Raw genomic sequence first — 9,571 nt, 5'->3', positions numbered from 1 at the left:
AGTGAAGAAGCTTCTAAAAAATGTAAATGAGATATGAGCCTTTAGTCAACTCTATTAAGAATAATTATGCTTTTGGAATGTCTGTCTAAAATAGTCTATCCAGATTGGGGTAACTTGAACTTCTAAGGGTTCTGCTAAACTAAATGTTGGAAGCTTAAGTCATTTTCAAATAAAATAAGGTTTTGAAACATTTATTACCAAACACTCTTAAAGAGAAACTAAAGAGATTTGGGATTAAAAAGAAGTGATCTTTGGTGCCATCCTAAAATGAAGGTTTTAGAAATTATCACTTGTATTTATGCTCACCAATGTCTAAAATGCTAATATAAAAGTCAGTTCTTGGTTGGTTAAAGGAAGTAGGAAGTGTGTTTTCGGTAAAGAAGGTATGAGGAATGGAATTAAATTTTGTGAAGGAAAAGGAAGCAAGCGTGACTTACAGGTGGCTTTTCAGGATGGAAGAACACAGTAATGGGTACAGAAAGTGATAAGGTTTGTGAAAAGTGAAGCATGAGGAAAGAGTTTTGTATATGGTTAGGACTAAGTTTAAAATAAAGTTAATTAAGTTTACCTTTTAAGTAAAGTAAGCTGGTGCAAAAACTTGAATTTAGCTTTTCTCTCTGTTAAGAGGACACCATGTCTTCAGACATTCAACTGTCTTTGATAATCACTTCATGGCAAATAGATGGGGAAACAGTGGAAACAGTGGCTGACTTTATTTTTCTGGGCTCCAAAATCACTGCAGATGGTGATTACAGCCATGAAATTAAAACAGGCTTATTCCTTGGAAAGAAAGTTATGACCAAACTAGACAGCATATTAAAAAGTAGAGACATTACTTTGCCAACAAAGGTCCATCTAGTCAAGGCTATGGGTTTTCCAGTGGTCATGTATGATGTGAGAGATGGACTATAAAGAAAGCTGAGTGCTGAAGAATTGATGTTTTTGAACTGCGGTGATGGAGAAGACTCTTTAAAAAAAATAAATTCATTTATTTTAATTGGAGGCTAATTACTTTACAATATTTTATTGGTTTTGCCATACATCAACATGAATCTGCCACAGGTGTACACATGTTCCCCATCCTGAACCCCCCTCCCACCTCCCACTGCATACCATCCCTCTGGGTCAACCCAGTGCACCAGTCCCGAGCATTCTGCATCATGCATTGAACCTGGACTGGCAATTCGTTTCACATACGATATTATACATGTTTCAATGCCATTCTCCCAAATCATCCCACCCTCTCCCTCTCCCACAGAGTCCAAAAGACTGTTCTATACATCTGTGTCTCTTTTGCTGTCTCACATACAGGGTTATCATTACCATCTTTCTATATTCCATATATATGCGTTATATATATATATATGTGTATGTGTGTGTGTGTGTGTGTGTTATATTCCATATATATATGTTAGTATACTGTATACAGTATTGGTGTATTGAACTGGTGTATTCTACTGTATTGGTGTATTGAACTGCCTTTGATAATCACTGCATCACAAATAGAAGGGGAAACAGTGGACACAGTGGCTGACTTTATTTTTCTGGGCTCCAAAATCACTGCAGATGGTGATTGCAGCCATGAAATTAAAAGACGCTTACTCCTTGGAAGGAAAATTATGACCAACCTAGACAGCATATTAAAAAGCAGAGACATTACTTTGCCAACAAAGGTCCATCTAGTCAAGGCTATGGTTTTTCCAATGGTCATGTATGGATGTGAGAGATGGACTATAAAGAAAGCTGAGCACAGAAGAATTGATGCTTTTGAACTGTGGTGTTGAAGAAGACTCTTTAGAGTCCCTTGGACTGCTAGGAGATCCAACCAATCCATCCTAAAGGGGAGCAGTCCTAGGTGTTCATTGGAAGAACTAATGTTGAAGCTGAAACTCCAGTACTTTGGCCACCTGATGCGAAGAGCTGACTCATTTGAAAGGACCCTGATGCTGGGAAAGATTGAGGGCAGGAGGAGAAGGGAACGACAGAGGTCGAGATGGGTGGATGGCATCACCGACTCAATGGACGTGGGTTTGAGTCAACTCCGGGAGTTTGTGATGGACAGGGAGGCCTGGTGCCCTGCAGTTCATGGGATCTCAAAGAGTTGGAGACGACTGAGCAGTTCAGGAACTGAACTGAACTGATAATAGATTTAAGTTTCTTTCTCTCTTAAATGATCTGTTCTGAAATCCCTTATTGTTATGTTGGTTAAGTTAATAGTATTGTTTCACACTGACCTATAATCCCATCTGACTGAGTGTTCTAAAACCTTTTGATATTTATTCACAAAACTTCCTAAATCATTCTAAAGAAGAAGATTTCTACCTAACTTTGGGATGCTTCAGAGGGCCCTGCAACATCCCAGAGAGAGATATTACACTAATTAAGTTCATTTCGTATATATAGTTACATGGAGTGTATCGTCAAGTTAGTAATAAGTCTCGGGTTATATTGTATGGTAAATGTTATTAATATAGATACACTAGAAACTGTATAAAGTTCCTAAAATTCTGATATGTTTGGGTAAAATGTTACCAGGCATAATTCTAGGTACTATGTCAAAATATTCTCATAGCACTAACCACATTTTGTCTCTTCAAAAGATTTCTAAAAATGACTTTTGGATAAATACCAGTTTTTGAACTGTGTAAAAATTCTAATAGAAAACCTGATGACTTCACAAAGTTTAACAAAAGGACTGAATGAACTGGTGAATATGCTTATAACTTTTATGGTTTCTCTCTGAAAAATTACTGATTTGAATCTGTGTTTTCCAGGTGTAAAAAAACCTTCCCCTCAAATGAATTATGACAGACAGTAATTTGGTAAAATTATATTTTATAAACAAATTGAAACATTTAATATTTTCTCTCTATCTGAACCCTCCAGAGCTTGGAAACCCTTAGTTTCCAGTAAATTTATCAGATCAGTTAGGAAGATTATCTCAATAACAGGTACAGAAATCTCAAGGAATTTTGGAGACCTTGAGAAGGGAGGAGTTTACTTAGATCTGTTAGGCAAAATCTGTGATAAGCCTTTGGCATGACTTTCCTAGCCCTGAAAGCTCTTATTTTAAAAGTTCAGTCTGAGACGCTATAAAAGTTTCAGCAAAGCAAAGAAGTCTATGACCAATTATGGTTATATAAGTCATCAGGCCAAGTTTATTGAGAGCAGACCTATATTACAAACAGGTCTCAATTTGGTTATATTTGGTAAAAATGACAGTGAGTTTAGGTAGAAAGAGATGTTTCAATGAATGTTAAATCCTAGTTTGTTGATGGAGGTCTGTATCTACTAAGACTCATTTTCTTGATGGTTCTTTGCTGTTAGGGTATACTAAAGTAAAATTGAATTATTAAAGGACACTCTAGGGTTGTTTCTGAAGCTTATCTCAGTAATCTGTCTTTAAATGAAGATCAGGTGCCTCACACATGACCTTCAATCAAGACTGGAAGAAGATATAATTTAAGGAACTGTTTCCAGCCTGGATGGAAGGACCTTTCCATCAGGAACTCTTAACTAGCTCATGCCCAGTGAAATTGAAGGGAAATTGACTCTTGGGTTAACTCCCACCTCCAAAAGGCCCCTAAGCTGGACTGGTCTATAGAGAGGCCTGCTGACCTCAAACTCACCTTAAAACAGTGCTCAAATAGAGGAAACTATACTACATTAGGGAGAAGGCAATGGCAACCCACTCCAGTACTCTTGCCTGGAAAATCCCATGGATGGAGGAGCCTGGTAGGCTGTAGTCCATGGCGTTGCTAAGAGTCAGACACGACTGAGCGACTTCACTCTCACTTTTCACTTTCATGCATTGGAGAAGGAAATGGCAACCCACTCAAGTGTTCTTGCCTGGAGAATCCCAGGGACGGGGGAGCCTTGTGGGCTGCCATCTCTGGGGTTGCACAGAGTCGGACACGACTGAAGTGACTTAGCAGTAGCACGCTACACTAGGATGAGAAGAAGATGACATCAGAAGTAGACAGCTTGCCCAAGATGCTGATCTGACTTTTATGATCATTTATAATGTTTTCTTGATTCCTTGGACCTATGCCTATTAACCAAAATTTTCTATCATGGACATGATTCTATGCTAGTTTAAAACGCAATCCAATTGTTCGGTTGTGGCCAGTTACCTATGTCTAGTACTTCTGGATTACCTTGGTGGATTTCTGTTCTCTAGGGATACTCACAAGGAAATTTATTTTAGATGAGTGTTCAGTCCTGTTCTATCTTCATGATATTACTAGATGGGATTCTCTCACCTGGCCAGTTAATAATACCTGTTGTGATCCTGGCCATAGATTTAAGATTTCTCTTAGGGTGATTTAAACTCAAAGGGAGTGATGAGCTAAGTCTCCATTAAAAAATTAACCTCCCATCTATGAAAAGTTAAAAATCCCACAATTATGGGGTAGATCTACATGGTTAACAGCAGACTATGGTCATTTACGTTTAAAAGCTCCTGTACGTTGGGAAGGGTTAAATCATATTAAAAACGATCAACCTGGTAATTATGAAACAAGGCTGGGTGCTTTATGAACTATGTCTATTATTACCCTGAGAGAGTGTGATTGGTATGGAACTCAGTGGATTTGTGGCACTAATTTATGGCCTTCACATCTACAGGGATGGATACGAAGGTGTAGCCTGGGATTCCCAGGAATTTAAGGTCATACCTGTTAACAAGTTAGAGGTAACGCTAACCAATCTAGCACTGGTATGATGTCAGTGGGTTGAAGATCTGTATTCTACTGGTATGACCATTTATCAGCTTGTGTGTGTGTGCCTTCAATGGGGTTGGAGGATTTAATTGACCATATCTAAGCCTTAACACACAGGCACATAGCGCAGCCAAAGGAGCTACCCCACTTCTGAGGTCAAGGGCAGAAGCCAGGAAGACCCCATGTCCGAGGGGCGGCAGCTAAGAGGAGTTACCACATGTCCAAGGTCAGGGCAGCGGCAGAGAGTGCCAGGCTGCAATGGCACAGGAATGGCTGAGAGGTGCTACCCCACATCCAAGGTCAAGTGCAGCCGCTGGGAGGAGCAACCCCATGTCCAAGGTCAGGAGCGGCAGCAGTGAGGAGATACCCCTTTTCCAAGGTAAGAGAAACCCAAGTAAGATGGTAGGGGTTGCAAGAGGGCATCAAAAGGCAGACACACTGAAACCATACTCACTGAAATCTAGCCAATCTAATCACACTAGGATCACAGCCTTGTCTAACTCAATGAAACTAAGCCATGCCCAGGGGGCCACCCAAGATGGGAAGGTCATGGTGGAGAGGTCTGACAGAAAGTGGTCCACTGGAGAAGGGAATGGCAAACCACTTCAGTATTCTTGCCTTGAGAACCACATGAACAGTATGAAAAGACAAAATGGTAGTATACTGAAAGAGGAACTCCCCGGGTCAGTAAGTGCCCAATATGGGACCGGAGATCAGTGGAGAAATAACTGCAGAAAGAATGAAGGGATGTAGCCAAAGCAAAAAGAATACCCAGCTGTGAATGTGACTGGTGATAGAAGCAAGGTCCGATGCTGTAAAGAGCTATATTGCATAGGAACCTGGAATGTCAGATCCATGAATCAAGGCAAATTGGAAGTGGTCAAACAAGAGATGGCAAGAGTGAATGTCGACATTCTAGGAATCAGCAAACTGAAATGGACTGGAATGGGTGAATTTAACTCAGATGACCATTATATGTACTACTGCGGGCAGGAATCCCTCAGAAGAAATGGAGTAGCCATCATGGTCAACAAAAGAGTCTGAAATGCAGTACTTTTGAAATCTCAAAAACGACTGAATGATCTCTGTTCGTTTCCAAGGAAAACCATTCAATATCACGGTAATCCAAGTCTATGCCCCAACCAGTAACGCTGAAGAAGCTGAAGTTGAACAGTTCTATGAAGACCTACAACACCTTTTAGAACTAACCCCCCCAAAAGATGTCCTTTTCATTATAGGGGACTGGAATGAAAAAGTAGGAAGTCAAGAAACACCTGGGGTAACAGGCAACTTTCGCCTTGGAATACGGAATGAAGCAGGGCAAAGACTAATAGAGTTTTACCAAGAAAATGCACTGGTCATAGCAAACACCCTCTTCCAACAACACAAGAGAAGACTCTACACATGGACATCACCAGATGGTTAACACCAAAATCAAATTGATTACATTCTTTGCAGCCAAAGATGGAGAAGCTCTATAAAGTCAACAAAAACAAGACTGGGAGCTGACTGTGGCTCAGATCATGAACGCTTTATTGCCAAATTCAGACTTAAATTGAAGAAAGTAGGGAAAACCACTAGACCATTGAGGTCAGGTATGACCTAAATCACATCCCTTATGATTATACAGTGGAAGTGAGAAATAGATTTAAGGGACTAGATCTGATAGATAGAGTGCCCGATGAAATATGGACGGAGGTTCGTGACATTGTACAGGAGACAGGGATCAAGACCATCCCCATGGAACAGTAATGCAAAAAAGCAAAACGACTGTCGGGGGAGGCCTTACAGATAGCTGTGAAAAGAAGAGAAGTGAAAAGCAAAGGAGAAAAGGAATGATATAGGCATCTGAATGCAGAGGAGCAAGGAGAGATAAGAAAGCCTTCCTCAGTGATCAATGCAAAGAAATAGAGGAAAACATCAGAATAGGAAAGACTAGAGATCTCTTCAAGAAAATTCGAGATACCAAGGGAACATTTCATGCAAGGATGGGCTCGATAAAGCACAGAAATGGAATGGACCTAACAGAAGCAGAAGACATTAAGAAGAGGTGGCAAGAATACACAGAAGAACTGTACAAAAAAGATGTTCAAGACTAAGATAATCACGATGGTGTGATCACTCACCTAGAGCCAGACATCCTAGAATGTGAAGTCAAGCGGGCCTTAGAAAGCATCACTACGAACAAAACTAGTGGAGGTGATGGAATTCCAGTTGAGCTATTCCAAATCGTGAAAGATGATGCTGTGAAAGTGCTGCACTCAATATGCCAGGAAATTTGGAAAACTCAGCAGTGCCCACAGGACTGGAAAAGGTCAATTTTCATTCCAATCCCAAAGAAAGGCAATGCCAAAGAATGCTCAAACTACCGCACAATTGCACTCATCTCACAGGCTAGTAAAGTAATGCTCAAAATTCTCGAAGCCAGGCTTCAGAAATACATGAACCGTGAACTTCTAGATGTTCAAGTTGGTTTTAGAACAGGCAGAGGAACCTGAGATCAAATTGTCAACATCCGCTGGATCATCAAAAAAGCAAGAGAGTTCCATAAAAGCATCTATTTCTGCTTTATTGACTATGCCAAAGCCTTTGACTGTGTGGATCACAGTAAACTGTGGAAAATTCTGAAAGAGATGGGAATACCAGGCCACCTGACCTACCTCTTGAGAAACCTATATGCAGGTCAGGAAGCAACAGTAGAACTGGACATGGAACAACAGACTGGTTCCAAACAGGAAAAGGAGTATGTCAGGGCTGTACAGTGTCACCCTGCTTATTAAACTTCTATGCAGAGTACATCATGAGAAACGCTGGACTGGAAGAAGCACAAGCTAGAACAAGATTGCTGGGAGAAATATCAATAACCTCAGATATGCAGATGACATCACCCTTATGGCAGAAATTGAAGAGGAACTAAACCCTCTTGATGAAAGTGAAAGTGGAGAGTGAAAAAGTTGGCTTAAAGCTCAACAATCAGAAAACGAAGATCATGGCATGTGTCCCATCACTTCATGGGAAATAGATGGAGAAACAGTGGAAACAGTGTCAGACTTTATTTTTGGGGGCTCCAAAAGCACTGCAGATGGTTACTGCAGCCATGAAAGTAAAAGACGCTTACTCCTTGGAAGGAAAGTTATGGCCAACATAGATAGCATATTGAAAAGTAGAGACATTACTTTGCCAACAAAGGTCCATCTTGTCAAGCCTATGGTTTTCCAGTGGTCATGTATGGATGTGAGAGTTGGACTGTGAAGAAAGCTGAGCACCGAAGAATTGATGCTTTTGAACTGTAGTGTTGGCTAAGACTCTTGAGAGTCCCTTGGACTGCAAGGAGATCCAACCAGTCCATTCTGAAGGAGATCAGCCCTGGGATTTCTTTGGAAGGAATGATGCTAAATCTGAAACCAGTACTTTGGCCACCTCATGCGAAGAGTTGACTCATTGGAAAAGACTCTGATGCTGGGAGGGACTGGGAGCAGGGGCAGAAGGGGACGACAGAGGATGAGATTGGTGGATGGCATCACTGTCTCGATGGACGTGAGTCTGAGTGAATTCCGGGCGTTGGTGATAGGCAGGGAGGCCTGACGTGCTGCGATTCATGGGCTTGCAAAGAGTCAGACATGACTACCCGATTGAACTGAACTGAACTGAACTGAACTGATATAGGTTGCCCTTAAGGACATATTTGACTGATGCTCTCAGAAAACTTTATTCCTACTTCTAGTTCCCTTCCATTGTTGCTTCTAATTCTTAGGAATTTCACGATGTGGCAGGGACTGGAGGATTTTGAGAGTCAATAAAACTGGAGACTTTTAAATATCCCTCATCTGGTGTAGAACTTCTCTGTTGCCACTTAAACATCTGCCAACCAGGCACATGCCACAGCGAGCTAGCGTCCTCAACCCTGTTAGCTTGGTAAAACGTGGTCTTCTAGCTGAGTGAGCATTCCTTCAGCTCTTCATAGCCCCTTCTCCCCACAGGAGACAGAGAGGATTTCTAAGTATCCTTTCAGCTACATGTTTCTACAATTTCTTTTTAAAAATTTTATACCTTTATTTTAATTGGAGAATAATTATTTTACAATATTGTGATGGTTTTTGTCATATAGCAACATGAATCGGCCATAGGTATACTTGTGTCCCTTCCCTCCTGAACCCCCCTCCCAACTCCCACCCCACTCCATCCCTCCATGTTGTCACAGAGCACGTGCTTTAGGTGCCCTGGCCCTGCCTCATACCTCAAACTCACACTGGCTATCTATTTTACATATGGTAACGTATATGTTTCAATGCTGTTCTCTCAAACCATCCCACTCTCTCTTTCTCCCACTGAGTCCAAAAGTCTGTCCTTTACATCTGTGTCTCCTTTGCTGCCCTGCATGTAGGATCATCAGTACCATCTTTCTAGGTTCCACATGTATGTGTTACTATACAGTATTTTTCTTTATCTTTCTGACTTACTTCACTCTGTATAATAAACTCAAGTTTCATCCACCTCATTAGAACTAACTCAAATGCATTGCTTTTTATAGCTGAGTAATATTCCATTGTGTATATAATTTCTTAAATTTTTTAAATTTTAAAAGCTTAATTTTTAAAAATTTAATTGAAGTAAAGTTGATTTACAATGTTGTGTACTTCCATGCTTATAGAATTTCATGTAGAAATACATGTTGGAAATGTTTGAAATCTGCATTTTTGCACTTTTTTTAAGGGATACGTTTTTAGAAAGCACTTTATTGAATAAAGTGAGATTCAACCAGTCAAGGAGATCTAATCAGTCAATCCTAAAGGAAATCAGTCCTGAATATTCCTTGGAAGGACTGATACTGAAGCTGAAGCTCCAATATG

This window comes from Bos indicus x Bos taurus, chromosome X (genome assembly GCF_003369695.1).
Source record: "Bos indicus x Bos taurus breed Angus x Brahman F1 hybrid chromosome X, Bos_hybrid_MaternalHap_v2.0, whole genome shotgun sequence".
Lineage (NCBI taxonomy): Eukaryota > Metazoa > Chordata > Mammalia > Artiodactyla > Bovidae > Bos > Bos indicus x Bos taurus.
This window is presented reverse-complemented; position numbering follows the sequence as displayed.